The 23,222-nt window shown below is 37.1% G+C and overlaps 1 protein-coding gene, 1 long non-coding RNA gene and 1 pseudogene across 11 annotated transcripts in view; all 3 read right to left on the bottom strand.

Moving 5' to 3' along the window:
• The window catches only part of CCSER2 (coiled-coil serine rich protein 2), a 178,617-nt gene that overhangs the window by 123,185 nt on the left and 32,210 nt on the right, over nt 1-23,222 (bottom strand). The window lies entirely within an intron of this gene.
• On the bottom strand, nt 5,469-21,394 carry LOC116542154. The gene is made up of 3 exons (XR_004265091.1): nt 20,409-21,394; nt 11,485-11,493; nt 5,469-5,482 (listed from the first exon to the last, which is right to left on the bottom strand). It is a non-coding gene; the product is annotated as an uncharacterized LOC116542154 (long non-coding RNA).
• LOC116542152 lies at nt 11,932-18,077 on the bottom strand (annotated as a pseudogene).

Below are 23,222 nucleotides of genomic sequence, written 5' to 3'. Positions count from 1 at the left end.
TCAATCACTTTTGGGCTTTCAATTCCATTAATCTGTTTTCATTATTTCCTTCCTTCTACTTGATTTGGAATTAATTTTTTGCTAGTTTCTTAAGGTACAAGCTTGGATTACTGATTTGAGACCTTCTTTTCTAATGTAAGAATTCAGCACTATAAATTCTCTTCTAAGCGCTGCTTTAGTTACATTCTACAAATTTTGATAACATATATTTTCATTCTCATTCTGGTCAAGCAATCTGCCCGCCTCAGCCTCCCAAAGTGCTAAGATTGAAGGTGTGAGACATGGCACCCAGCTACAGATGGTATTCTTACTTCTGTCTATTTATTTATTTATTTATTTAGAGACTAAGTTTTGCTATTGCTGCCTATGTTGGATTGCTGTGGCATGATCTCTACTCATCGCAACCTCCACCTCCTGGGTTGAAGCAATTCTCCTGCTTCAGCCTCCCAAGTAGCTGGAATGAAAGGAACCCACCACCATGCCCAACTAAATTTTGTATTTTTAGTAGAGATGGGGATTTGCCATGTTGGTCTTAAACTCCTGACCTCAGGTGATCTACCCGCCTTGGCCTCCTAAAGTCCTGAGATTACAGGTCTGGGCCCGGTCTCACTCAGATAGCATTTTTAAAGTGGTGAAAGGATAAACTGTCAACCAATGGCAAAAGAATGAAGTCAGATCAGTACCTCACACCATACACAAAAACACAAAATACATCAATGGCCTAAATGTAAGAACTAAAACCATAAAACTCTCAGGAAAAAAAAAAAAAAAGAGGCTGGGGGCAGTGGCTCATGTCTGTATTCCTAGCACTTTGGGAGGCTAAGGTGGGCAGATTGCTTTAGTCTAGAAGTTCAAGACCAGCCTGGGCAACATAGCAAAACCATTTCTTTTTAAAACAAAACAAAAACATAGGGATAAATTTTCGTGACTTTGACTTTGGATCTGGCAATGAATTCTTTGATATGACATTAAGAGCATAAGCAACGGCAACAACAAAACTAGATAAATTGGAGTTCATAAAAATTAACAACTATTTTATAGCAAAGGACATTATCAAGAAGCCTGCAGAATGGGAGAAAATATTTGCAAATCACAAATTTCATAAGAGTCTAGTATCAAGAAAATATAAATAACTCTTACAACTCAACAACAAAAACACAAACAGCTAGTTAAATGGGAAAAGGACTTGAAATGAAAACATTTCTCTAAAGATAAATACAAATAGACAATAAACACACAAAGAAGTTCAACCTCATTTGAGAATAAGCGAATCAAAATCACAATATAATACCACTTAATGACCAGTAAGATGATTACAAAAAAGAAAAAAGAAAAAAAAACACATAGCAAATAACAAATGAATATATTTAAAATCTACATAGTTAAGTGATTGCCTCGTTTAAAAATAAACTCTATGAAATGTCAAAAAAAGAGCTAAAAAAGGTAAAAGGACAAAGGTTTAAAAAATAAAGAAAAACAAAGAGAAAATAAAAAGAGGCTCAACAGACATATAACAGCCAACTTTTAGAGGTTCTAGAAAAGAGGCACAGAAACAATGAAGGGACTATAATTAAATATAAACATTTTCTAGATTTAAAACACGACTGGAGCAAATTCCCCATTTAGGAAGGGTTTAAAAATGCCATTATCTTATTTACAATTACTACCTGGTAGGTACCCAAAACATATTTAGTGAAAATAAATAAATCCAGACTAACACCCATCCCCAGTGAGTTCTAATCCAGTGTGCCTTTCTCCCACTCTCACTGTGACACCCAAAAATTCCTACCCCGAGAGATTTCAGGTATAGTATTGATAGAAAACTCTTTCTGGAAGTGTGGGAAATACACATACACCATGGAATACTACTCAGCCAGAAAGAAAGAATGAAATCATGTGTTTTGCAGCAACACGGAACTAGAAGCTATTATTAGAAGTGAAATAACACTCAGAAACAGAAAGTCCCATACCACATGCTCTCACTTGTAAGTGGGAGCTAAACAATGGGTACACAAGGACATACAGAGTGGAATAACAGACACTGGAGACTACAAAAGATGGGAGGATGGGAAGGAGGTAAGGGCTAAAAATTTACCAGTAGGTGCAATGATCACTATTTAAGTGATGGGTATGCTAAAAGCCTAGCTAGATTTCACCACTACACACATGTAAAAGAATCTGCATCTGTATTCCCAAAATATATAAAAATTAAATTTAAAAAATCTTTCTGGAAAATAGGCTGAGGCCATGACTCTGACTCTCTGTAAAACTCAAATGGCTAGATGTGGTAACAGTGACCAACTTTAAACAAGCTTAAAAAACATCACCAGAATACAGGCACTATACAGAAGAAACTTCCTTAAAATATATCTGGATCCCTGACTAAGAAAACACAACAGGGCTCTGTGAATATGTCTACACAAATTCTTTACAAAGAATACCCTAAGAAACAAAATCTTTACTTAAAAAAAGAAGTCTGTTCATCATTGTATTCCTTCTGAATTATTAACCAGAAAGGGTAGAATTCAGCTATGACTCAATTCTTTACAAATTTCTCTTCTGCTCTCAAGAAATGATCTTAGACTTTTCTCTAGCCTTCCCTGGAACAAATCTACCTTAACACCCTACCTTATTTTATTAAAAAATAAACAGTGTATAAATTCAAAATCTGAGAAAGAGGAAGAAATCAGTAGGGACGTACGTAGCTCCTTTCAAAAGTCACACACGAATATTGTTTCATTTTGGGGTCTCCATGCTGAAATTATGGCTTCTCATAAAATATTTTAAGAATTCTACTATGATAAAAACAGGAGTTCCAGAGAAATGAAATAATTTTCCTGATAATCAGAATAATCCCTGTGAATATGACAGCTTACATGGCAAAGAAGGAATTATGATTGCCAGTCAGCTGACCTTAAAATAGGAGCATTACCCTGGATTATCTGAGGGGGACCAATATATAATAATCACTCAGAATGGAAGAGGGAGGTAGAAGAGAGTCAGAAGGAGAAAGGTCAAAGAGGTGCAGTGTTGCTGGCTTTGAATATAGAGGAAGGAAGTCATGAGCCAAGGGCAGTTTTTACAAGTTGGAAAAGATAGTAAAATGGATTCTTCCTTAGACTCTCCAGAAAGGCAGATAGCCCTGATGACATCTTGATGTTAGCCTGCAGAGACCTCTATCTGACTTGTAACCTACAGGACAGTAAGATAACAAGCAGTGTGCTGTTTTAAGCCACTATATTTGTGGTAATTTGTTACAGCAGCCAGAGAAAACTAATACATCTTGTTTCTCAAATGCTATCATTAGACTTGTTTCTACTGTTTTAGAGTCAATGCTATTCCTACTGCATTTACTTTCTATAATTTAAATATTTGTTCCTTCCTTTCTGTGATGCCTCACAGAAGGCCAAAAGAGCAATAGGCCACTACAGAAGCACATTAGCACTTGAAAAAGAAGAGTCAGGTGTGGCTGGTGTGACTTCTAATGGTTGCAGTTATTTAATATGTTGCAGACCTCAGCAATAAGCTCAAACTAGGTTTTGCTTGACTGGATTTTACCTAAGCTTTTTAAAATTTACTTTAGCCTTCGCAGTTTTCAGATGAGTAATTTTAGCCATACTGATTATAACGGTGGGTGGCAGATTTCAGTTAACATACACATTTAATAAATCAAAATGCCAAGTGCATTAGTGGTATGTGTAGTCCTTTTGTTAGATGAGAGAAAATGAATGTACTGAGTGGCCTCAACTCCTTTAGCAGTCAGAATTTCCTTATTTTAGATTCAGTTTTCTGTCCTCAAACCAGTCAAGTTACAGTGCATCCCTGAGTGCCCATGTAACCTGTGCACAGCCCCATCACACTTTTGCATATTATGTCAAGTGAAGTTTTTTTAAAAGCTTTTCTTTTTTGTTCTGTTTACTGCAGAATTTCATATCTTAAGGACATTATACTTTGGGAGAGGCGGTAATAAAAATATCATAGGATGATTTTATGAGATTATGGTAATACCAGAGACTTATTAATCAATGCACTTAAGATTTACCAGTTAAGTTTTGGATAAGAGTAGAAGGTGACTGGAATGTTCTAGGAAAATAGAATATCAAGAATAACAACATATAGTAATACCGACTAGCACTTTTATATGCAGAAGTTTCTAAACAACTGAATAGGAGCTGGTATGGATACTAGTAAAGTGCTAGATGTATTTATCTAAATTACAAAAATAATAATGCACTATACTAGCATAGGCTTTGTTGCAGTTTATAACTGTAAAATATTGGAAACATTCTTGATTGCCCACTGTTGGGAGAATAAATGAATAAACAATGTACAATCTACAAAATAAGTAACATATAGTGGTTAAAAAAAAGAATAAGAAAGACGTCAACCAGGTGCAGTGGCTCAAGCCTGTAATCCCAGCACTGTGGAGGGCAAAGACGGGTGGATCGCTTGGGCCCAGGAGTTCAAGACAACCCTTGGCAATATGGTGAAAACCCATCTCTAACAAAAAATACAAAAATTACCCAGTCTCATAACCTGGTCTCAAAATAAACAAACAACCAAATACATACATAGATTAAAAATAAAATGGAAGTTTTAAAAAAGAAGAAAAAATCTCTATGAAGTAATATGAAATAAACGAATACTTTGAATAAACCATGATGTGGGCAGAACCCAAAACCAAATACAAACAGCAACAAATAAACCTAAAAGAATTACAAATGAATAATAAAATTAAACTGCAAGGATTGAGAACTAAAAGAACATAGGCAAACATAGAAAACAGTATTTATTGTATACTGTAGAGTTAAAGTTAAAAAAAGATATGTATATTTATTATATAGTATATGTACTATAGTATAAAATACTATAATAAAAATTATTAAAATAAAAAATATTTATATTACTTTATTATAATATAAATATTTAATATTTATAAATACTAACATTTAAAATATTTTTATTTTATTATTTATATAATAATAAAATAAAAATATTATTTTAATATTAAAATATTATTTATAATATTTAAGTATTATTTATATATTTTTATTTATACTATATTATATATTTATATTATAATATAACATTTATAATATGCTTTAAAAATTAGATATAATATAATATATATTTTATATATTTTTAGAAAATTTTATATAAATTATATATAAATTATATATAATTTATAAAGTAAATAAAAAGATAAAATATATAACTTATAAATTATAAAATACTATGTTTATATTATATTTTTATTTATACTATATTATATAGTATATACTATAATACATATACTTACATAATTATACATTATATAATTATTTATACTATATTATATAGTATATTATAGTATATACTATATACTATAAATATTTAAATAATATAATATAGTATAAATAAGATTTTTTATGTATACTATATTATATACTATAACCAAATACTATAACCCAAATACGTATCTATAACTATGTATAAATATATGCTATAATCATTATATGTACCCATACACACATAAAGTGTTGAGTAAGTATTGTGGTTAATATTGTGGTTAATGAGAAACCAAGTTTCTCACTTTCTGAGAAAAGGATTAAAAATAAGAAGAAAGGCTAGGAAAAATTCTGTGGTATTGTATTGGGGTCAAAGGTATCAGTATGAACTCTGGATCTTTAATATATATGGAAATGGGTACAAAAATAAATATAGAAGTGTGGGTGTATACATATAATTGTCAGCTCTGTCTGCCACAGTAATTAAAAGCAATTACACCTCAGTAGCAAGAAGCACACCCAGCCCCCAGATCTTGGTTTCTCAATCTCATTCTCCAATGAAAATCTTCCTTGGAGACATGATGACTCAAGGGCTAGGGGAGAGAAAATACAAGACAAGCCTGGAATATTTTGTGGTGCCAGAAAATAGAGAAGTTCTCAGAAAATAATGTGGCATTCCAGAAAGACACAAGAACCAACCTGAAGGTACTCCTAAAAGCCAAATTTAGAATGATTTTAGCAACAAAGTTAAGTAGTTATAATAATGTATATACATAGAATTAAAAAAAAAAAAACCCACAAGCCCATACTAATATAAAGCATTTTAGATAAATGAACAAGAGAGTGAGAAAATGTAGACAGCTCCTCCTTATAGAATTCCAACTAATAAAGAATCAAGAAAAGCTAAAATTCATGGGCAAAACTCTAAGAAATGGGATGTTCAAATAGTCTCAAAGTATCTGCCCACAAGATATTAATTATAAAGGAAAAAAAAAACCCAGTAACTTTGCATAGGAAGATATCACCACTTTGTATTGAAAGACACAATCTTAATCCAGTGAACAAAGTTAACATCATCTCTAGTAACACAAACTGAAATCATGTATTTTCTAATATGATGAACTGAGAAGAGCAAATCATATCCATGGCATTATGGCATTATGGCCAAAAACACAAATCACAATGAGAAAACATTCATACAAAACTATGTTAAATATTCTTCAATAAAACAATGGGTCAGTACTCATTAAAAATATCAGGATTATAAAGAACAAGAAAGACTAAGAACTATTGTAGATTGGAAAAAATAAGGAGACAGCAAAAAAAATGCAGTGTGGGATCCTGGATAAGATTCTGAACCAGACCAAAAAAGACACTAGTGGGAAAACTGGTAAAACTCAAAGCCTGCAGATTAGTTAGTATTATATCAAGCTTAATTTCCTAGTTTTGATCATCATAGTATAGACATATAACATATTAACATTAGGAAATGAGTGAAAGGTATATAGAAATTCTCTGTATTTTTTGAAATTAGTTCAAAATAAAAAGCTTTTTTAAAAATCAAGCTGTATCATATACCCCACCTTGTAAGCAGAAAATTTTTCTTATGTGTCATCTTCAGGTTAACCAGAAAGTCTATTAAGCAGTAATAAAGGAAATCTCAAAAATGAATAGGTATAATTTACGAAATTTAAAATTTTCTTATTTCCTTAAGCAGTGGGTTTGCAGTTCTCCTTGAAGAGGTCCTTCACTTCCCTTGTTGCAATCAATATTGTGAAAATGGCCATACTGCCCAAAGTAATTTATAGATTCAATGCTATTCCCATCAAGCCATCATTGACTTTCTTCTCAAAATTAGAAAAAAAATACTTTAAATTTCATATGGAACCAAAAAAGAGCTCCTATAATGAAGACACTCCTAAGCAAAATGAACAAAGCTGGAGGCATCATGCTACCTGACTTCAAACTATACTATAAGGCTATAGTAATCAAAACAGCATGGCACTGGTACCAAAACAGATATATAAAGCAATGGAACAGAACAGGGTCCTCAAAAATAACACCATACATCTGTAACCACCTGATCTTCGACAAACCTGACAAAAACAAGCAACGGGGAAAGGATTCCCTATTTAATAAATGGTGCTAGGAAAACTGGCTAGCCATATGCAGAAAACTGAAACTGGGTCCCTTCCTTACACCTTATAAAAAATTAACTCGAGATGGATTAAATACGTAAACGTAATACTTAAAACCATGAAAACTCTAGAAGAAAACCTAGGCAATACCATTCAGGACATAGGCATGGGCAAAGACTTCATCACTGAAAACACCAAAAGCAATCACAACAAAAGCCAAAACTGACAAAGGAGACCTAATTAAACTAAAGAGCTTCTGCACAGCAAAAGAACTTATCATCAGAGTGAATAGGCAACCTACAGAATGGGTGACGATTTTTGCAATCTATCTATCTGACAAAGTGCTAATATCCAGAATCTACAAGAAATTTAAACAAATTTACAAGAAAAAAACAACCCCACCAAACAGACACTTCTCAAAAGGAGACATTTATGCAGCCAACAAACATATGAAAAAAAGCTCATCATCACTGGTTATTAGAAAAATGCAAATCAAAACCACAACGAGATACCATCTCCCACCAGTTAGAATGGTGATTATTAAAAGCTCAGAAAACAAGAGATGCTGGAGAATATGTGGAGAAATAGGAATGCTTCTACACTGCTGGTGGGGCTATAAATTAGTTAAATCATTGTGGAAGATGGTGTGACAATTCCTCAAGGATCTAGAACCAGAAATACCATTTGATCCAGCAATCCCATTACTGGGTATATACCCAAAGGATTATAAATAATTCTACTATAAAGGCACATGCACACATTTTTATTGAGGCACTGTTCAAAACAGCAGCAACTGGAACCAACCCAAATGCCCATCAGTGACAGACTGGATAAAGAAAACGTGCCACATATATACCATGGAATGCGATGCAGCCATAAAAAAAAAAAAAAATGAGTTCATGTCCTTTGCAGGGACATGGATGAAGCTAGAAGCCATCATTCTCAGCAACCTAACACAAGAACAGAAAACCAAACGCTGCATGTCTCACTCATAAGTGGGAGCTCAACAATGAGAACAAATGGACAAAGGGAGTAGAATATCACACACTGGGGCCTATTGTGGGGTGGGTCAAGGGGAGGGAGAGCATTAAGACAAATATCTAATGCATGTGAGGCTTAAACCTAGATGACAGGTGGATAGGTGCAGCAAACCACCATGGCAAATGTATACCTCTGTAGCAAACCTGCACATTCTGCACATGTATTCCAGAACTTAAACTAAAAAAAAAAAAAATTTCATGCAGAGGGAATGTATTTTCAAAACAATGTCCCCAGCTCATCCAGCAAGGAAGAAAAAACAAGGAAAGAGTAAATAAAGTCCCAGGGGAAAGGGAAAGAAATTAGAATTTCAGAGCTGGGAAAAGGCTCCAATCAGTTGATGCAACCTCTCATGGCCGAAGAACTCTATACGTTATGTCATGTGAGACACTAATTATACAGCCACAGTTGAAATCTGGGTTTCCCAATGGTTGGTCTAATGTTCTTACACTACTTTCTCCTTCACCCATGTACTAAAAGGTAAAAAGAGGTTCAACAGACCAACTTTCCCATCTGTGTCTACATGCAACTCAACTGAAGCTACCAAGCTGGCAGCTTCTACTAATACAGGTTGCCGGACTCCCAAGACAGAAAAGGCATCAAAGATTATGGAAGTACCACCTAAATGCTACTAGAAGTTGAAGAGCCTGAAGGCAATACTTTCAATCACCACAGGACAATAAAACAGAATAGCCTAAATTGAAAAATATTTAATTATTTATTCAGGCTAGAAGAGCAACTTCAACAACTCCTAAAGTTCATTCAATCAGTGAAAGACTCTTAGCTTCAGTGTCCTCATTAACTATAACAATTTTATAATAGCTACTTGATCCAAATCACAGAATTCAATATTTTCTCCAAAAATATTGCTCATTATACATCTACTCTATGCCAGGTACTATGCTAGGTAAAAAGAATATATTACACTGTGTTCTTTTTTTTTTTTTTTTTTTAAGACAGGGTCTTGCTCTGTCACCCACGCTAGAGGGCGGTGGCGCAATCATGGCTCATTGCAGCCTCAACCTCCTGGACTCAGGTGATGATCCCATCTCAGCCTCCCAAGTAGCTGGAACCACAAGCATATGCCACCATTCTTGGCTAATTTTTTAGTGCTTTGTACAGATGGGGTCTTGCCACATTGCTCAGGCTGGTTTCAAATTCCTGGGCTCAAGCAATCGTACCACCTCAGCCTCACAAAGTGCTGGAATTACAGGTATGATCCACTGCACTCAGCCTGCTCTCTGTTTATGAATAAATTAATTTTAAGTTCACTGACTTTTTCTCTGCAGCACAGGCTTTGATCAAGAAGGAGTTTAGATAATCCAGTAATTTCATTTTTATGAGAAAAAGTGTTCAGAATAAAATACTCTATGGTCTCATACATAGATAGGAAGTGTGTATGAAGAGCTGATAACAGAAATATTGATAATATTTAATGTTATATCTTTCTTATTTTAAAAATCTGATTTATAAATATCATTTGTCCTTTTAGTTTGAGATACTGAATTTTTCTTCCTTTCCACCATCTTATTTCCCTGGGGTCATTTCTAACTGCCCTCTACCCCACACGCTATATTCTTAGCAATGCTGATATTCCTCTCTCACACATCATGGTTTTGTGATACACTCATGCTGTACATGCTTTTCCCTATGCTAAAATGTTTATCCTCTAATTTCCTTGGTCAATTGATAAAACTTGCATTCATTCTTCAACACCCAACTCAGATGTTAACTTCCTCTTCAAAAGTTTCTGAATGACTCCCTTGACACAGACACAGCTTTCATTTTATGTTATTTCAAGACCACATGCATATTAATAATTTATAAATTCATACTATAATCATGTGTTTATAATTTATCGGCCTATCAAACAAGATTTTGAGCTAATTAGTGACAAGGACACTCTTATCCACCTCATTGACCTAAGAAATTAAGAATAAATATATCTGGAAAATAGAAGCTCAAGAATTACTGAACTGAACTTCATATTGTAATATACTTAATCTATAAGAAACATTAATTCTGAATAAAGAAAAATATGTCTGTTTAAAGAATCACAACAACTTCATTTCATACATTTAAACTTTTCTTAAAACATAAAAGTTCTATTAATAGGACAAAAAAGGATCTATACTGATAATTAAATGGACATGAAAGATTCACTACTGGAGTTGGAATAGCTTCCTTCTATTCTTTCAAATTTTGTCATTCAATATCAAAGCATACCTGAAAGTATCAATTATCAGTTTGAGATTCTATTTACCTATATTAGGACCATGTCAACTTTCTGTAAGCTGTCCCTCCACTACCACATCTATGCTAGCATCATCGTTTTAGTTACTTGTAGCTTGCTATTATGACATGTGATACCTTAGAAACTTATTTTGTAAACAGGTTATGTCATAATGTGTATAGAAAGCTAAGTGAAAAATACTAAACAGTACCTTTAACTTTTTTTAAGGTTAATTTAACAAGGATTTATTCACAGAAATATATGTAAGTAGAGAAAAATAACAGAAAAGCTAAACAAATAAAATGAAGAGGATCCAAACCAACTTTCACTCTGCAGCTTTTAATTTGCACCCTGTGTGCATATATCTAGGGCACAGAGGGCCACAACATGCACAAAATACAGTGTAGGAATTACATCCGTTAACTTAAACATATCTTTAAGACCATGCTTTGAACAAAAAAAAAAAAAAAAAAAAGGAAGCTTAGGAGGCAGTATGTTGAGTGGGAATAAACACTGAAATACAGCAATCATTTTTCAACTTCTACAATTGTCTTTATGTGCCAACTAACATTTATGCAACCTTTTACAGATCTTTTACCTTGTAATTTAAATTTTAGAAGTTTTGATAAAATCACTAGTCGCATATAACCATGCAAAAAGCACATCACATTGACAGCACAGAGGCAAAGATTTTGCACAGGTATATCAGCTTTCCACACTGTGCAGGTTACACACAATACAGTATCAATCTTATTCCTAATAGATCCTAAAGAAGATATTTCAAGGCCTAGCTGTAAACTGTAGTTACTTTATATATCTATATTCTTAATAAAAATAAAATCCACAAATCTTAAAAAGGAACTTTAAATGCAAGGCTGTATTGAATTGGTAAACTGCAACACAAACTGGCACAACATAGGTAAATGAATATCAATCTCTCTATGTGATGCAACCATGCTACTTTCCCACTAATTTAAATTACTTTCAACCACTGTGAGCCAGAATGCATGCCTGAACCTTAAACTGTACTTTAAAAAATAGCATCTTGGCCTAGAAATTAAATCTGATGAAGTACAACCATCAAATTTATACATGCTACATTAATGTTCAAAGCAAAATTAAGATGTCATCTTTAGTTTGATATGTCCTACCCCATTTATTCCTCCCTCCCTCCCCACCCCAAAAAAGGTAAAAGGAGTGACTCATCTGGCATTTCACAGGGTGCTTCATTGCTTATGCTTGTTTTATTTCTAGCTTTTTGGGGTACCTTAAATTGCAACTTCCAGGAACCTGCTACTCCTATGGGAAGGCAAGCTGATTTTAACTATATTAGCTTTGTTTGTATAGTTCTTCATCAACACGCAAAACAAGGCCCTATCGTGTGGAAAAACTTATATAAAAAAAATTTTAAATTAAAAAAAAAGCTTCCTTACTATTTGTAACTCCCATTCTTAGGTTTCCTTTATTGTACGCTATAGAAATGTTCTTCTTTCTTGTCCCTATGCATCATTTAGATGGTTCTTGCTTTGGTACAATTCCGCATAATATTCCACAATGTACTGTTTTGTGAGTAGACTGAATAGACTTTTTCTTTTTTTTTTTTTTTGCTTCTTCAAATCCAGTGTGGAGCTGTAACTGGAGACATATTTCCACCCACAAAAGCTCCAGATGTTAAAACGTATCCCAACAAAGACTTGACAGCAAAACCTCCCTCCCACCCCTTCCAGCAGAGTTGTGATTTTACGTATTATATTCCCTACTGGTTTACCCACCCCCACCACCGTTAACATTTTCCCTGGCTACAGAGGCTCCCCCATAGTCTCCAAGACTGAAGGACCCCTAATTTTGGGACTGCAGCTTAAATCTATTAGATTAAACACCATAAAGAGCTGCAAGATGCTCTTTTAAGGGAAGAGGATACTGTCAGATAAACACCTCCAATTTTCATCACCAACTTGATTTTTAAATCCATGAAAGATCTTACAGAACATGTCTCTGAGGTCATCTTTTAGGTTAATCTATGATGCAACAGCATCACAAAAAATGTAAAATCTTGGATTACACCACTGAGATTCACACTGATCATGGTACGAATTCCATGGAAGGCTGAATCCTTTTCCTCATTGTCTCATGTTTCTCAGAGAGGTGCACCAGGGTCTTATAAACTGCTGTAGCATTGGGGTCACCTCTTGAGGATAAAAGTAACCAAGATGACCAGTTGTTATTGCTGTATTCTCTAACAACTTTGGTGTAGTGGGTCTGTTAATGATTTCTACAAGCTGGTGCAACACCATAGAATATAAGGCTGCATCTCTACACCGATTTGAATGGAACTTTCTCCAACTGCCCCTGTGGCATTGTTGCAGACTGAAATGAATTCTGGATTTAGGTTGGTTCCCAACATTGGCATGAAATCAGCTATACAAGGCTTAACATGCTGAAAGCAAGCTTTTGTGAGGTCACCTAATAGGGCAAAAGAACTCTGTTGAACTTCTGGCATTTTATCCTGCATGTACTAGTGTTAGGATACATTAGTGTTAGGATGTTACTTCGGGCTACCAGCTGTTCAATGTTGCCTCCAAGTCCTTCAGCCAGGCCATTCAGTAAATCAAGAGCCACTATCATAAAGTATTTATCTGGAGCTTCAGATTGATCTGGTTGAGCACTGTTTAGCATGGCTTGTGCCAGTGTCTTCTGTACTAGGTTTATACAACACTGATACACAGGTTCACAGTACAGAAGGAAGCCAGACTGCAGTGTTGTGGCAACTAAAGATAGGCGCTCAAGTAAAGGGAAGAGATCTTTATCTTCATCCTTTAACATGTTCCATGTCTTGATCAGTGGAGGCATTAGCATCTGAATATATTCTGATTTGTGTGAATGATATCCTACTGAATCTACTAATATTCCTATGGCATTGTAATGAATGAGCAGGTTCTTATACTGGTATTTACTGAATGCAAAGACCAGGGTATCAAGTATATAAGCAATGTAAGAAACAAGTTCTGTACAAGCTTCCTAGTGTAGCAAAGGCACTGCAGGCAGCTTCTTGTGCTCTCTTGCTGCTATCAGGGTGCACTTTAGCAATTCTGTCATTAATGGCTTCAGGTACATGTCTGGTGGCTGGCTGACTACCCAGTGTGCATAGTGGCTAAGAGTATAGCATGTTATGGAACACACAAGAGCCTTCCTATCAAAGAGGCACTGAATAAGGTAAGGAATAAGCTCAGGCAAGTATGGAATCACGCCCGCATGCAACCTTCAGCAATGACTCCTAAAACCAAGATGCCTGATTCTTTAACAACTCATTCATGATGAAAAAATAATTATTTCAAAAGGGGCAAAATATGTGGCAGTAGTTCATCATGATACACATTTGCGAGAACATTTGCTTAGATTCCAGTCAGAAATTGTATCATCATCATCAACGTTGTCTTCATCTTCAATTCCATCTTCATCACACTGCTCAGCCACTGTCCTTGATTGGTGAAAATGTGGCCATATATGCTGTTCACTATCAGGAATCATCTTGTCTTCTTCAACATCAACTTTAAGTAGGACAGTATCTATATCTGAATACTTCATGCCATTCACTAACACAGGAATCAACTTAGGAAGATACCTTACAAGTACATTTTTGCATAATGGCTGTTCAGCTAAAGTTAGCCAAAATTCACAGGCTTCTAAAGCCACATTTTCATCTTGATCTTGAGTCCTCTGTAGGATGTACTCAACTATACTATGCATGTGAGGAAGCAGACAATCCATTTGAACTTTGAGCAACATCATAAGTGCTAGGCACACATTTTTCCATACCTCTGGTTCTTCATCAGCAGCCAATGCAAACAGAGTCTCAGTAAAAGATTCCGTGTGAAATTCAGTAAAAGAATCAATGTGCAACATCCTACTGAGGACAGACTGATTTGAGGGACTATGCTAACTTCTCTTCCCAAGTCCACAATGGGCGTGGTTTCAAAGGCAAGAACTTCCCAGTAACACGCCCAACCTGCTTTCATTCCCATCTGGGAACTGGAGTTCTTTGTCTAACTTTCGCCAGTATGGGTTAGGTAGAAAGCCCAAGTAAGCTTCCTTTGTTTAGAAAGCCCGCCAAAAGCCTTGGAAGGAGGGGCTCTACTGTGAGCCAGGCAGCCAATCCAGCATCAGAGTTGAAGAACAATCACTCCAGAGGAAGTTCGGAAAAAACTCCTTTCACTGGACAAGAACTTGAATGGGGCCAGAGTAACTCTGGGGTTAAATTCCTCCTACTCCCTTACCTATATGGATTTCACTCTCTGGGATCCCCTCCCACAGCAATGTGGGAGCCCTCTCTCTCTATTTGTGCGGACTCCATCTCTGGATACCCTCCCATGACAGCGTGGGAGCTCTCTCTCTCTCTTTCTCTCTCTCTGCCTAATAAATCACTTTTCTGTAAAGCTCTTTGGGTCTGGTATTTACTTGAACAGTATGTCTGTGGCCACCTGGGTCTCCTCCCCATTATTGGATGAGTAAGAGCCCAAATAGCTGGAAAAAAACACATTCGATTGGGGAACAGTGAGCGTCATTGGAATGCCCCCGCAGCCCTGCTCTTGTCCCCCGGTTACAGATTGACACATGCAACAGCATGAGACCTTATTTTTGGACTACTGTGCTTGAAGAACTGTAAAAATTTGGGAATCTAATGTTGAGAGGATGATCTAAAACATCACTATTTAAAATCTCAGCAGAATCTTCACAAATCTTCTGAAGGGTGTCAAATGTTCCCTGACACGTGTTATAATCTTCAGAATCCAACAGGCTACAGTTTTGGTAAGAGGTCAGGCCAATTCTGCAATTCTCCCTTGGAGACTATAGTTGTGATCAAAATACCAACAGTGGCTCTAATCAGAGGAGAGGAGTCACCAATATTATCTAAACATTCCCTTTTAATAAAGCCTGTTTCACACTATTCTTCAAGATGAGACCACTCAATGATCTTGTGGGTTCATCCTCAGATTTTAATTTTATAAGAATAAAAATCAAGTAGTTGTTAAAGTCTGGATATTGATTAAACTGTTCCAGTTTTTGGTGCACAGTTCTCTGGATGGTGGTGTCTACGGACTGGAACTCCTTCAAAAGTTCAGGATTTGCTGAAGCCCGTGCTTGTCAGGTTTCCACTCATACTCCATCTTGGTTTGCTGGTGTGCCCTGAAGGACATCTCTGAGGGTGAAACCCAGTGGAACTGCTCCCGGCAGCCCGGATCCCCAATGTCTGCTGTTGCTGCCATGGCCACCAAGTGCCAGTACCTTTAATTAAAATGCTTCCATTTATTTTTATGAAAAGGCAGTATTTATCACACGTCATCATGACACCCATTTCAACACTTAATTATTGAGCCCTTACTTAGTGCCAGAAACTTACAGGAGAGATAAGACAGATAACAAAACATCGACTATACATTCAGGAACATGTTATAGTAACTGGAGATTAAAAGTGACTAGACAGACTGAAAGAAAAAAGTGAGAACAGATTATGAAAAGAAGAAAGCCAAAGTTTAGATATGACATAAGAAGGAATGGGAAAGCCACAAGAAAAGTAACAAGTCAAACTGGTGATAAAATAATTTGGCAAAATGAATTAAAGCAGAAACACCAGTTATAATTTCTAAAGGTAGTGAGGTGATGTTTTTCACCCCTACAGTCAATCAGTAATGGAATTTGGTCAATGTACCCTCGAAACCCATTTTCAAAACTACTCACCCCACCAGATTCTCCACTTTGCCACCAAAATAGCATAAGCGACTACCATCTCTCACTTAAACATTAGCTTCCAGCATCCTGTCTAGCTCCCCTCTAATTCAATCTTCATACAGAGCATTTAAAAAATGTAAACTGAATTAAATTTTTTGGAGTTTAAAATTCTCCAACTGCTTCCCTTCAATTTTTAGGCCAAATATCCAAATCCTTCAAGCTCTGTGAAAGCTCTGTACTGACAGCCTCCTCTCCTGCCACTTCTTTCCTCTGAGTCAGTGCTCAGGCTATCCTGGCCTTCTCATAGTTCCTCATACACTCCACAATCCCTCCTGCCCTTTCTAAAGCATTCAGCGTTCCTCCAGCAGTAGCAAACAGAAAGCAATTTTTAAAAGCCAGCTGAACACAAATGAATGAACCAAAAAGAAACATATAGAGAAAACCTTCCATATACTGCCTTTTCTCCTTTTGTTCTGAGACCCTAATATATAGGTTGGTATAGAGATAAGTAAGTGCAGAAGCAGCTAATCTGAACGTCTGGTTTTCAAAAAAGGTTTATCCAATAAGAGTCCAAGTGAACCATTCTCCAAAAGGCAGTCATTTGGTAACAGACAGAAAATAGAGAACAGTGCTAAACAGGTTCTTCTTTACCTTAAAGGAGAAACCCAATATAAATCTATGGTGGCAGTAAAAACAATGACTAGAGTGACTATGTGACTTTAACTTTCTAGGCCTCAGTTATCTTTATCTATGAAATAAATGGATAAGACTAAATGATCTCTATGACCTTGATCTTATAGCATCTAATTTTTCTGCATATAAAATATACTACAGCTTTTCCAAATAGTAAAAGGCCAAGTGAATGAAAGAAGAGTGGTCTAGATGCTCTCCTAGAGCATACAAAGGAACACAGGCTTGCCCCAGGACACATTTTGGACTTGAGCTTCAAAATGGTAAGATAAATGCTGTTTTAAACTACAAACTATGGTAATACGTCACGGCAATGAGAGAAAACCAATACACCAACATATTTACAAACGTGATTTTTATTCAGTCTGATCCTAATTACAAAAAAAGAAAAAAAAGGGTCTGGATACCTAGCACCCTTAATGAGATTCATTTAAAGGACAGAAAATTCTTTATAAATATGCAACAAACATAGTATCATATGTGCTGTTTTTTTCTTAATAAGCAATACTTTTCCCTTTTGAAATAATTTTGAAAGAGATGTTTCTCAAATCTTCAGGACTGAGCTGATCTCAGGATTCTTACAAATCCTTCCAACACTAGCTGCTGTGGACTTTCATGACTGATTATAATTAAACACTATCACATAAACTGACCATTAAGATAATCTAATTTGCATTCCCTAAACATCAGAGAAGTTTACACCAAATGTGGAACTATTGTTTGAAAAAAATGAAGCTTTTAGCTCTCTGCACACTTCTAACTCCAAGCTTCCATATTAATCACACTAAATGATCCAGATCCCATAAAGTTATTACACACAGAAGCATTTTTCATTATTTTTTAATGTCGTTCATTTTGATAATGAAACAGATATATGCCTGGCCAGGCGTGGTGGCTCATGCCTGTAATCCCAACGCTTATGGAAGCTGAGGCAGGTGGATCACTTGAGATCAGAGCTCGAGACCAGCCTGATCAACATAGTGAAACCCTATCTCTACTAAAAACACAAAAATTAGAAGGGCATGGTAGTGTGTGCCTGTAATCCCAAGTATACAGGAGGCTGAGGCAGGAGAATCACTTGAACCCAGGAGGCGGAGGTTGCAGTGAGCTGAGGTTGAGATTGTGCCCTGCACTCCAGCATGGGCAACAGAGCAAGACTCCATTAAGAAAGAAAAAAAAAAACCAGATACATGTGAAGCTCCTAGAATATTTATACTGCATCTATATTATCAAGATTAAGATGTCCAGCCCGGCGCTGTGGTTCACACCTGTAATCCTAACACATTGGGAGGCCAAGGTGGGCGGATTATCTGAGGTCAGGAGTTCAAGACCAGCCTGGGCAACATAGTGAAACCCCATCTCTACTAAAGATACAAAAATTAGCCGGGTGCAGTGGCGTGGCCTGTAATCCCAGCTGCTGGGGAGGCTGAGGCAAGAGAATCACTTGAACTCAAAAGGCAGAGGTTGCGGTGAGCCAAGATCGCGCCACTGCACTCCAACCTGAACGACAGAGCAAGACTTTGTCTCAAAAAAAAAAAAAAAAAAAAAAGATTAAGATGTCCAAGATCATCTCCATAAATCCTTCTTCAAATAATCCATGCATAATAGTGTAGAAGTTTCAGACCCCAAACAGGATGAGACTTCGACTTGGAAGAGGATATGGTGGCAGAAATGAAGTGGGTTACAAAGGAGGTTAATCAAGTAAGAACAGTCGCACACCATATAAAGACATTTTTGTCAATGACTGACTGCATATAAAACTGGTCCCTTAAGATTATAATGGAGTTGAAAAATTCCTATTGCCTAGTGACATAATGATGTCATAACTGTCATAACATCATAGTGCAGTGCTTTACCTTTTCTATATTTAGATATGCTTAGATGCACAAATTATTATTGTACAACTGCCTACAGTATTCAGAAAGGTAATATGCTATACAAGTTTGTATCCTAAAAGCAATAGGCTCATACCATATAGACTAGGTGTAGTAGACTACAGCATCTGAGTTTGTTTAAGTACATTCTATGATGCTTGCACAACAATGGAATTACCTAACACATTTATCAGAATATATTCCCACTGTTAAGGGATGCGTAACTGTAAATATTTTAAGGATAATGGAAGTTAGGTTTCTCAACATCAGAGATAGAGGTTGCAAATATAGAAAGTGAAAAAACTAGATTTGAATCCTGTGGTATTAGGATAGAACTGGAGGTATTAGTATGAATTCATGGTTTTAAAAATATATAATATGGACATAAATATTGATATGTACGTGCATGTGTGTGTGTGTGTATTCCCCAGCTCTCACCACTGAAGATGCCTGTAAGCAGCAACTTTTCGATAGCAGTGAGCATACCTAGCCCCCAAAATTTGGCTCTAAAACAACATTTCCCAATAAAAAGAACGAGGACTTTAGAAGAAATCATTCATTCCAGGTCTAGGGTAGAAAAAAATGCAAAATGAGACTAAAACATCTTGTATAAAAGAGCAAGGGAGTGCTCAAAGAATTATGATAGAAGAAAAAACATAGAAGCCTGTTTGAAGGAGCACTCACTGGCCAGGAGACCGAAGAGACTAAAGTCCATAATACACCAAACTATTATGTGATTCTAACATAGATCTTTTTACTATAGAAGATATTATTGCCTTCAGTTTTTCGCTCAGAGGAAGCCAAGGTGCAACTCTCTTTGATTGTACTGAATCCAGGTTAATCCGACACCAGCTGCCTCCACCATGCTGCTGAAGTTCCACCCCAAGGAGATCAAAGTTGTATACCTGAGGTGTACCAGGGTAAATCAATGCTACATCTGCACTGGCCCCCAAAATGGGTGCCCAGGGTCTATCTCCAAAAAAGGTGGGTGATGAAACTGCCAAAGCAACCAGCAACTGGAAGAGTCTGAGATTACAGGAAAACTGACCATTCAGAATAGACAGGCCCAGATTGAGGTGGTACCTTCTCCCTCTGCACTGATCATCAAAGCCCTCAAGGAATCGCTAGGAAACAGAAAGAAACAGGAAAATATTAAACAAAGTGAAAGTATCACTTTTGATGAGATTGTCAACACTGCTCAAAGATGTGGCACTGATCTTTAAGCCAGAGAACTCCCTCTGGAACCATTAAAGAGATCCTGGGGACTGCCTTATCTATGCGCTGCAATGCTGATGTCCACCACCCTCATGAGATCATAACATAACATAAACAGTGGTGCAGGAGAATGCTCAGCTAGTTAAGAAGCACAAAGGAAAATATTTCAATAAAGGATCATTTGTCAACTAAATATATATATACACACACACACACACACATACACACAAACTATTGGTCAGATGGAGAAACTTGAATGGGGTCCAAGAATTTGGTGGTAGTAATGTATCCATGTTAATTTCATGACGTGAATGGTTATTCTGTGGTTATATAGGAAAATCTTCTTGTTTCCAAGAAATATACATTAAAGCAAGGGTCTCCAACCCCTGGGCCATGGATCAGTATCAGTCTATAGCCAGTTAGGAACACACTGCACAGCAAGAGGTGAGCAGCAGGCAAGGGAGCATTACCACCTAAGCTCCGCCTCCTGTCATATTACCAGCAGCATTAGATTCTCTTAGGAGAGCGAACCCTATTGCGAACTGCACATGTGAGTTCACACTCCTTATGAGAATCTAATGCCTGATGATCTGAGGTGGAAAAGTTTCATCCTGAAACCATTGTCATCTGCACCCCAGTCCACAGAAAAACTGTCTTCCACAAAACCAGTCCCTGTTGCCAAAAAGTTTGGGGATCACTGCATTAAAGTATCTGAGGGTCATAGGACTTCAGGTAGGAAGTTCATGTTTAAATGGCTCAGGGGGTAGGAGAAGTCATTTGTAATATTTGCTGTCACTTTTTAATAGGTACAAGTACACTGGTTTCTGCATCGCTTTGTAGTGATCATCAACACCATCTATCCTACCCTTCCCAGCACTTCATGAGGATGAATGAAAGGGGAAAATAACACTCTACAGTGGCCTCAGTAGAAAAGATTTTTAAAAAGGCTATTAATTCACCGTGACAGGACAAATGTAAACAAGGAAAAGTCCAACTATGAAATAACCTTATGGATCACAAACCAAGATTTGAGACTTTATTTTAAACTAAAGCAATATAATCTAAATACACATAACTGAAAAGAAGCTTAATACTGATGCAGGACATACGATAAAACCTGAAGTAAAGGGGCATAAGCATCAAAAAATGAGAATTTTACTAAAGAAAAATCCAGGTTGGGCGCGGTGGTTCACACCTGTAATCCCAGCACTTTGTTGGGGCCAAGGTAAGCAGATCAAGAGGTCAGGAGTTTGAGCGCAGCCTGGCCAGCATGGTGAAACCCTGTTTCTACTAGAAATACAAAAAATTAGCTGAGTATGGTGGTGCACACCTGTAATCCCAGCTACTCAGGAGGCTGAGGAAAGATAATTGCCTGAACCCGGAAGGCAGAGGTTGCAGTGAGCCAAGATCGCACCACTGCACTCCAGCCGAGTGGCAGAGTGAGACTCTATCTCAAAAAAAAAGAAGAAGAGAAAGGAGAAAGGAGAAAAGGAGAAAAGGAAAAAAGGAGAAAGAAAGGAGAAAGGAGAAAGGAGAAGGGGAGGGGAGGGGAGGGGAAGGGACGGGAGGGGAGGGGAGGGGAGGGGAAGGGAGGGGAGGGGAAGGAAAGGGAGGGAAGGGGAGGGGAGGGGAGAAGAGAGAAGAGAAAAGTCCAGTCCTTGTCTTAGAAATTATTTCAGCGCAGGTATGAAAATCAATACAAAGTAGTATACCACAAATTAAAATAAAAGTAGGAGGAAGCAAATGGTTAGATGTAGGAAGAATGGAGTAATTGATTCTAACTGGAAAGAACCATTTATCTAATACCTACACACACTAAGTATCACAGCACAAAGAGATGAAAAGAGTCTTCATGATCTAACAGGAAGGAGAAAGGCAGAAAATCAGGGTGTGATTTAAAGTGCTATGAGGTCTCATCACTGAACAGTTAACCCTTAGGGGGAATGGAGAAAATAAAAGTCTGAATACAGCCTTAAAGGAGGAACAGATGGGAGCATTAAGGAAAAACGTAAGTAATCTCAAATGGTCTTAGCCCGGGAACGTAGGTAAGGTAGCAGCAGTATGAAAAAGGGCCCTGAACGTGGATACATTTTTTTTTTTTTTTTTGAGACAGAGTCTCACTCTCATAGCCCAGGCTACAGTGCAGTAGCGTGATCTCAGCTCACTGCAACCTCTGCCTTCCAGGTTCCAGCAATTCTCCCGCTTCTGCCTCCTGAGTAGTTGGGATTACAGGCACATGTTGCCACGCCCAGCTAATCTTCTGTATTTTAGTAGAGATTGGGTTTCACCATGCTGCCCAGGCTGGTCTTGAACTCCTAAACTCAGGCAATCCACCCACCTCGACCTCCCAAAGTGCTGAGAATACAGGCATGAGCCACCGAGTCTGGCCAGATTTTTTTTTAATTTTAGATTGCTGAGATACATGTGTGAGTTTACTCCATGAACATATTGCATAATAGTGAGGTTTGCGCTCCCAGAAACCCATCACCCAAAGAGTGAACACTGTACCCATTAGGTAATTTTTCAACTCTTAACCCCCATCCATCCTCCCCACTTCTGAAGTCCCCAGTGTCTATTATTTCCATGCTATGTCCATGTGTTCCCACTGTTTAGTTCCCACTTACAAATGAGAATACGCAGTATATGATTTCCTGTTCCTGAGTTATTATACTTAGAATAATGACCTCCAGCTCTGTCCATGTTGCTACAAAGGATACAGCTTCTTTTTTTTTTTTTTTTTTTTCTGAGACAGAGTGTTGCTCTGTCACACAGGCTGGAGTGCAGTGGCACTATCTCAACTCACTGCAGTCTCCGCCATTGCAGCCTCTGCCTGGGTTTGAGTGATTCTTCTGCCTCAGCCTCCCAAGTAGCTGGGATTGCAGGTGTGCACCACCATGCCTGGTTAATTTTTGTAGTTTCAGTAGGGACAGGGTTTAGCCATATTGGCCATGCTGGTCTTGAACTCTTGGCCTCAAGTGATCCGCCTGCCTCAGCCTCCCAAAGTGCTGGAATTACAGGCATGAGCCACCGGGCCCAGTCT

This window comes from Sapajus apella, unplaced genomic scaffold (assembly GCF_009761245.1).
Source record: "Sapajus apella isolate SASKATOON/1434 unplaced genomic scaffold, GSC_monkey_1.0 scaffold163, whole genome shotgun sequence".
NCBI classification, from domain to species: Eukaryota; Metazoa; Chordata; class Mammalia; order Primates; family Cebidae; genus Sapajus; species Sapajus apella.
The sequence above is the reverse complement of the archived record's forward strand: the minus strand, read 5'-3'. Positions and strand labels throughout refer to the sequence as shown.